The following is a 9,095-nucleotide window of genomic DNA, read 5'->3' on the forward strand; positions in this document are numbered from 1 at the left end:
TAAAAAAAAAAAACTATAATCTAAAACAGTTAAAAACACACAGACACGGAGGGAGACAGGAAGCACAGCAGGAGCCTCGCTCTAAATGTCGGCGACTGTTTCAATCATTTTTCTTATTTCTCCAACCCACCGCCGAACACAAACATGTCCAATTCCTCCTCTGCTTCTGCTGGCTGTGCGTCCAACCTCCACTCCAGACAAACCCAGGTTCACGTCACACTGGACCAAAAGCAATCTCTCAAATGGATGAAATCAGGAACGTTTATACCAGCTGCTCAGCTTCTTCAAATTATTCAATTAGCATCTATGGGGTTTGAGAACAAGAGAGTGCCAGTGAGATCTGTGCAAATCTACAACAAAGTAACATGCCAAAATAAATATGCTTTGTAAACGTGTTAAAATAAAACAAACTAACTAACATTAAATCAAATGTGACAAATCAAAACGTGAATCTACTATAACAAAATAAAGATCACTATAGTCCAACCGGAATTATTATTTATTTCTTAGCAGATAATAATTCTGGTTGGACTAATAGTGATCTTTAAATTGTTGTGCAGGTTGTGGGTAAAGCATGTGTAATGTTCCACTTACAGTATGGAAAGATATATATATATATATATATATATATATAGAGAGAGAGAGAGAGAGAGAGAGAGAGAGAGAGAGAGAGAGAGAGAGAGAGAGAGAGAGAGAGAGAGAGAGAGAGAGAGAGAGAGAGAGAGAGAGAGAGAGAGAGAGAGCAGACCAATACATTTAGAAACTGCTTTTAAATGCCTATACTGGAAATAAAGTTTGGGAAAGGAAGATCCTAAATAAATGTGCAGTGAATTTGTGTGTGGGTCTTTTGGAGCCATTGTACAGTACATGTATGTACTGTATGTATGTATGTATGTGTTTTGTCTTGTTTTTGCTCTGTCCTCACTGTGTTTTGTGAGCTGTGGGGTTTTTAGGAGCCTTGCGAGAAGTTTGGATGGCACTGCAGCCAATTGAAAGGCAGGACAGTGAATAGGCACGAAAGCACATTCTTCCAGTACAATGGCCTGCTTTACTGTGGGTGGCAACAAGTCACCCTTAACACGCTGGAAAAAGAGAAATGTGGTTTTATAATTGCAGACACAATACAGTGCTCTTATGGAACAAGGATAGAAACCTTCAGTGACCAAAATTAAAAGGATCAGAAAGGACTAAATCGGGGAGTCAGGCAGTGCAGGGCAGCTCACAGAGCTTGTAAGTTTATCTTTCCCAGGGTAGTGTGATGACATATTGGCATATTGGAGCCCGGGTGACATCCTTCTAAGCAGGGTAGCAAAAGGTCTCGAAATCTTCAGGGCACCAAACCTTCTGGAAATTCCAAAGTTTCTGGGACCAAATAATGATACATTTATAATCAACAAAAGACAAAGGTTATTGGCTAGGCTTAATATTTCTATTTCACTTAGATTCTGATGAGAGATTCGATTAGCCATGCAAAAAATAGATAGGAAAGGGGGTCTCCAACATAAATTGGTTTTAAAGTGTTGTTTATCACTCTTTTATACATCACTCTTGATGTACTACCATCTTAAAAGATCAAGAACATTCCAGTTCTCAACCTGCAGATTCCCAACAAACCTAAGGAGTTGGTTCTATACTTGAATGGTCAGCTGGGCGTTTTAAAATGTTTTATAAAAGTACCTTAATGGCACCAATTTACTGCGCCTGTACAGTCAAGCAGAGCTCTATTGGTTTTCTGAAAAACCTCTGATAAAACATTTGCCTCTGCAAGGCATGTAGTATATAATGATCTTTATTTCAAGCAAATCTTTTTTTCCTTCTCTATTTCAATTCGTACTCTATATGGTCCTCAAATGGGGTCAAAACAGTCTTTCCCAGGGCAGTTCTTCTGAATGCCCTCTTCCCTCCCCCAAAGCCACCAAGAGAACCCTTTTCTCACAGAGAAGGGGGGGGGGGGGGGGGGGGGGGGGGGGGGGGGTAGTGTTATAAAAGAAATCAGCTCAGTCTTTTAACCTGAGTTTTAACACTTGCGTGAAGCTGTTATATCTTTTAGTGGGTTCATCTTCTGTTACATTGGGAAGAGTGGGCACCATTAGTCCATTGCTGTCATTTTGGAGTGAAACAATGGATTACTTTATTTTACAATGTCAGAAAGGGAAAGGTTGTTTTTAGAGCACTGTGCGATCAAAGCTTGCTATTGCCCTCTACATCCATTCCATTTGCATAAAACCAATTGCACTTAGTAGTGGAAATGTGGAGTGTCCTAGCTAGACAATTAAGTAATTCAGAAGTTTGCAGAATAAAGTAATACATGAGCATATTTAGATTCATCTAATGTCTGTAAGATCTGGCCTGTTATACTGTTCAGTTTAGTCATTATAAACACTACAGAAGTTTACCTAGCATTACCTAGTTTGATCGTGCTTTATCCATGCCTGGTTATGCTATACCACTCCATATTAAGCGTACGTTTATAATGCTTTAATATAAACTTAGACAAGCACTACAGCCTTAATTTTGTCCAAGTAGCTTGGGACAGCTGAATGTGTTCAGGGGCGTCTGTTTTCCAGATTTCTCTGCGGTTAGTTCTTTCAAGACAACCCCTCTACCACTCTGCCCCACCCCCCGGAACTCTGAAATCTTCCGTAACTAAAGATGGGGTGGGGGGGGGGGGGGGGGGGGGTACATATTAAACACATTATACATTATTCTACACAGCTAAAGATGACCCTTTTACACGCTTATTATCCACCCTGAAGCATTAACTCAATACGCAAACCCCGGTTCTGTTTGCATGGAGAAATCCATTGAATCAGGGGAGAAAATCTGATTTTACAGGGGGAGCTTTTTTTCCCCCAGATTCCTTGAGAAAGGCAAAGTTGTTACTTTGCAAGTCCTTTGAGGGAAGGAAGCGGCAGTGAAATTCTTCCGTGTTCGGCACTGCTGATGTAAATGGGTTTCATGGCAGGGTCAATGGGGGGGTTCGGATTCCACATCTGCAGCTTTGTACAAGGCTCACCTCCACAGCTCTCAAAGAGAGCAGCCAGGCAGGCTCTAATGTGTTTTAGCAAGACAAAGAGCTGGGGAGGGGAGCAGAGAGGATGAGCTTTAATGTACTGAAGATTTATAGGCCTCATGAAATCAGGCACGAAGCCCCCCATTTTCTCTATCATTTACTCACATCTGAAGGCCGGGGTTTTGTTATGGGAGATGGACGTTTAGAATTAACTGCCAACAAATCTTCGGGGGAAGTAAAATAAAGGGGACATGGCCATTTGGAGGAGTTCAAGCTCCTGTACATTGGAGAGAAATGTGGAAATGTGGGAATTCTTTTCAGCCCCCTCCAGCTCACACTCCCAGCCATTGTCTGCAGCCCTTGGTGATATGTGTTCTTCACACTGCCCATTGTGAGGGCCGGTCCATCAATGTTTTCATCATTAGAAAGGGAAGGGAGTGCCACCACGACTTTCAAGGATGAAGACGTTTTCCTGGTGAACACAGAAGCCCTTATGAGCAGTTCAGAGTGCTTCTTTATTCAGACGAAACAAACTAATACAGAATTAAACCCTTCCCTCAAAGTGTTGAGATATTTAGCTTTCACCTCCACAAGTATCTGGAAGCTTCCCAGTTCTTAAAATACCATGTACTTTTATATATATATATATATATATATATATATATATATATATATATATATACACAGTATATATTGTGATGAGGTGTGGGGCACTGTGGTCGAGGGCCGGTATTTTGGGCCTCGGATTTTGCGCAGTCTGTACCCTTTTTAAGGAAATGTAGTCCTGTTGGTCTGGCGCAACAGGACTTCAATTCCCAGGAGGCCATGGGACTGATGGGCAGCCATTTTAGATGGCCCAATTATAATAGGTGATTGGGTAATTGATTCAACAGCTGCCTTCAATTTAACAATTGGGAACCTTTTAAAAAGGGCAGGGTCAACCTGTTGGAAAAGGGAGAGAAGGAGAGTTGAAGAATGAGCTGTGAGCTGTTTTGAAAAGGGGAACAAGAACCAAATCTTTTGTGAAAAGGGGGACTTAAAAGTCCTGGTGTTTTGGGGCCGGTAAGCAGCTTAGCTGCCCGGACTGTTAGATAGGGATACTTGCTGTTGAGTTAGAAATCCATAAAGGAGTTAGGCTTTTGTTTGTTTTGGATATTTTGTTTTATTAAGCACTGTAAATAATAAACGCACAGGTGCCGACCTGTTTGAACCACATTCCTGGAAGTTTGACTTTCTTTAATGCTAGAGGACAGTGTAAAAGGTCCGGAGGAAGTGACAACCATAACACACATTTCCAGAGTTGTCACACATGGTGGAGAATGCGGGCAAGATATAACAGAACAGTTACTGGTGCCGCTTTCATATAAACGTACAGTACTGGATCTTGCCCATGGTCATGTTCTTGGAGGTCATTTGGGTATCAAGAAAACAAAGGACAGAATTCTGAGAAGGTTTTATTGGATAGGCGTACACGCCGATATAGAACGACACTGCACGTCTTGCCCTGAATGTCAACAGACAGCCCCGTTTAAAGCTTTCCGAAGTCCTTTAGTGCCACTGCCAATAATTGAGGTGCCGTTTGAGCGAATAGCAATGGATTTCATAGGACCCCTGGGGAAATCCGCTAGGGGCCACCAACACATTTTAGTCATTTTAGACTATGCCACTCGGTATCCCGAAGCAATACCTCTTCGCAACACTAGTGCTAAGACGGTTGCTAAAGAGCTCATGCTCATGTTTAGCCGTGTCGGTATCCCGAAGGAAATACTGACTGACCAGGGGACCCCATTCATGTCCAAGGTCACGAGTGAGTTGTGCAAGTTGTTAAAAATTAAACACTTAAAAACTTCTGTTTACCATCCCCAGAGTGACGGTCTTGTGGAGAGGTTCAACAAGACTTTAAAATCTATGCTACGTAAAGTAATAGATAAAGACGGGAAAAACTGGGATTTTTTGTTACCCTACTTAATGTTCGCTGTCCGAGAGGTACCGCAAGCTTCGACCGGGTTTTCTCCCTTTGAGCTTTTATATGGGAGACATCCCAGAGGTCTCTTGGATATTGCCAAGGAGACATGGGAACGTGAGCCTACCCCCTTACGTAGTGTAATAGAGCATGTGTCGCAAATGCAGGATCGCATTGCCACAGTGATGCCCATTGTACGTGAACATATGCGTCAAGCACAGGAGGCCCAGAGAAGTGCGTACAATCGCACCGCTCAAGTACGGGTTTTTCAACCAGGGGACAAGGTCTTAGTTTTGGTGCCCACTGTAGAAAGCAAGTTTTTGGCCACCTGGAGGGGTCCGTATGAAGTTATTGAGCGTGTCGGTGAAGTCAATTATAAAGTACGGCAGCCAGGCAGAAGGAAGCCGGAACAGATATATCACGTAAACCTTTTAAAGGCGTGGAAAGACAGAGAGGTACTGGTTGCAGTTAATGATAACTTACCTCCCAAACCTAAGAACCCTGAACCCACGGTAAGGATTGCAGAAGGTTTGTCTAGTTCTCAGAAGCAGGAAGTTAGGGCCCTAGTTCTGAGAAATAGTGATATATTTTCAACTAAGCCGGGCAAAACAGATGTTATTCAACATGATATTGTAACAGAGCCCGGGAAAAGGGTAACCCTAAAACCCTACCGTGTCCCAGAAGCCCGTAGGAAGGCCATAGGGGAGGAAGTAAAAAAAATGCTAGATTTGAGGGTAATTGAAGAATCGGACAGTGAGTGGGCCAGTCCCATTGTGTTGGTGCCAAAACCAGATGGGTCGCTCAGGTTTTGCAATGATTATCGGGCTCTAAATAAGGTTTCAAAGTTTGATGCTTACCCTATGCCCAGGGTTGATGAGTTATTAGACCGGTTAGGAAATGCACGGTATCTCACCACTTTAGATTTAACTAAAGGCTACTGGCAAGTACCACTTACTGAACAGGCCAAAGCCAAAACGGCATTCTCCACTCCTGAGGGCCTATTCCAGTATAATGTACTACCCTTCGGTCTTCATGGGGCTCCCGCAACGTTCCAGCGTTTAATGGATAAGATTTTAAAACCCCATAGGGAGTATGCCGCCGCCTATATAGATGATGTGGTAGTGCATAGTACTAGTTGGGACACACATTTAGAGAAGGTTCAGGCTGTTTTAAACTCCATAAGAGTGGCTGGGCTAACTGCGAATCCAACCAAATGTATCATTGGTCTGGAGGAGGCAAAGTATTTGGGGTACACAATTGGACGTGGGGTCATAAAACCCCAAATAGACAAGCTGGAGGCCATTAGGAATTGGCCCAGACCTGTCAATAAAAAACAGGTGAGGGCCTTCCTCGGTTTGGCTGGGTATTACAGGCGATTCATCGCAGGGTTTGCCACAATTGCTGCTCCCCTTACAGATCTGACCAAAGCAAAAGGGCCATTAATGGTAAAGTGGAGTGCGGAGGCTGAATCCGCATTCCAAATTCTTAAAAATGCTCTGTGTGCACAGCCCGTGTTAATCACACCTGATTTTAACAAACGGTTTATTGTGCAAACTGATGCCTCTGAGGTTGGGCTAGGGGCAGTATTATCACAAGAGGTGGAAGGCGAAGAACACCCTGTTATGTTCTTGAGCAGGAAACTTAATCCACAGGAACGAAACTATGCAGTGGTAGAAAAAGAATGCCTAGCCATTAAGTGGGCACTGGAAACGTTAAGATACTATCTCTTAGGGAGGCAGTTTACATTGATTACTGACCATGCCCCTCTTACTTGGATGCACCAAAGCAAGGAAAAGAATGCAAGGGTCACAAGGTGGTTCTTGAGTTTACAGACATTCAACTTTGTAATTGAGCATAGAGCTGGGGCAAAACAGGGGAATGCAGACGGGTTATCCAGAGTTCATTGTTTGTTGTCCGGTGTCGCTCAACCCCTCGAGTCTGAGCTGGGGAGGGGGATGTGTGATGAGGTGTGGGGCACTGTGGTCGAGGGCCGGTATTTTGGGCCTCGGATTTTGCGCAGTCTGTACCCTTTTTAAGGAAATGTAGTCCTGTTGGTCTGGCGCAACAGGACTTCAATTCCCAGGAGGCCATGGGACTGATGGGCAGCCATTTTAGATGGCCCAATTATAATAGGTGATTGGGTAATTGATTCAACAGCTGCCTTCAATTTAACAATTGGGAACCTTTTAAAAAGGGCAGGGTCAACCTGTTGGAAAAGGGAGAGAAGGAGAGTTGAAGAATGAGCTGTGAGCTGTTTTGAAAAGGGGAACAAGAACCAAATCTTTTGTGAAAAGGGGGACTTAAAAGTCCTGGTGTTTTGGGGCCGGTAAGCAGCTTAGCTGCCCGGACTGTTAGATAGGGATACTTGCTGTTGAGTTAGAAATCCATAAAGGAGTTAGGCTTTTGTTTGTTTTGGATATTTTGTTTTATTAAGCACTGTAAATAATAAACGCACAGGTGCCGACCTGTTTGAACCACATTCCTGGAAGTTTGACTTTCTTTAATGCTAGAGGACAGTGTAAAAGGTCCGGAGGAAGTGACAACCATAACACACATTTCCAGAGTTGTCACAATATATACACAGTATATATATAAAAAATAAAACAGGCCATTTTTATTCAGGCCTGGACCTTAAGTATTTTATTTAAAAACTGCTCCTAGAAGTAACAGTTGGAAGGAAGTCTTTTGCAAAGTTAAATATGGGGAAGCAAATGTTGAAAATTGCCTCCACATGTCCGTGCAGAGCAGACCCCGCTCTGAACACTGTTGTGCAGGCTCTGATTCTGCCACTTGTATCCCAGAAACAGTTTCAGCATGGAGGTCAGTGTATCCTTGGGCCCTGTGGCACTGGCTCTCTTGCTTGGTGATCAGATCCATATGCCCTCGATCACCACTTCGCCATAGTACAGCAAACTGCTGTCTGAATGTGTTCATTGTGTCAAGCTCTGAATGTAATGAATCGAACCTTAAGCATTTCCAATTGACATCGTAAATCAGGCCGCAGATGCATATCTGCTTTATATAAATACTCACACACGGTCCCCACACAACCTATATGGAAACCCAGCCCTTGGTAATGACTGACCCTGAAATTGTTAAAAGATGGAATGGCCATTAATGGGGTAATAACCAACCCCCGCACACTATATTCTATCCCAGAGCAGCGGGTATTAGGCTCCCACATCCTGATGTCATTTAAAGTCCTACAGTACATGCAGCAGAGGGGAGTTTCATGTGCAGCTGGGGTCTTAATACCACCTGCACAGCTTTAAACGGTGTTGTGATAACAAATTAGAGACTTTTGGGGTCAAGGGTGTACAATACATAATAAGTTGAATGGCATCTCTGATTAGTCTATGATTTTATATATATATATATATATATATATATATATATATATATATATATATATATATATATATATATATATATAAAAGCCCCATCTCACAAAAAAAAACTTTCCAGTGTGCTTAACAGAAACTTTTTTTTTTATCATTTATTATTTTACTTTTAAATTAAAAGCTTCTGAAGTTGAGATAAACAAATCCTTTTATCATACGGTTCAAAGTACAACACTTTGGTAATGATTGCACCATCGAAACGGAACCGACTAAACTAGTAACTCCGTTCCACTACGCACACAGCTGAGACTTAATAGAAACTGGCTGGAGCCATGCAGGGCTACAGCTGCCCTTCTGTGACTTAAAAACAAAAAGATGCAAGCCTCTACAATGGCCACGGAAAGGGAAACTTTTACACTTTCTCCTATTGTCTGCACATCCCACTGACTGAGCTGTAGGGAAAAGCACTTTTAGGAGGAAGGGCTCCTCAATTATAGAACTTTATTTAATTGTTTGTCCTGCAGGGGACTCGTTTGCAATTCTAATGACCCAGTCGTTCCCTCCCTCCCCCCTGAAAGACCAATAAAGTGAAGTCACTGAAGGGTTTGAACAAGCTCAGTAGAGTAACAACTGTGCAGCAAAGATGAGTCAGCATGAGCAGAGAACAAGGACGCGCTCGTGAGGGTAGAGAGGTCTTCACTCGACAGGCTTTCAACAAGTTCTATAGTGAGGTGAGGTGACTACAACTGCACACAGTATCCTACTGGGGCTTTGTATC

Source organism: Acipenser ruthenus, chromosome 19, assembly GCF_902713425.1.
Source record: "Acipenser ruthenus chromosome 19, fAciRut3.2 maternal haplotype, whole genome shotgun sequence".
Classification (NCBI taxonomy): domain Eukaryota; kingdom Metazoa; phylum Chordata; class Actinopteri; order Acipenseriformes; family Acipenseridae; genus Acipenser; species Acipenser ruthenus.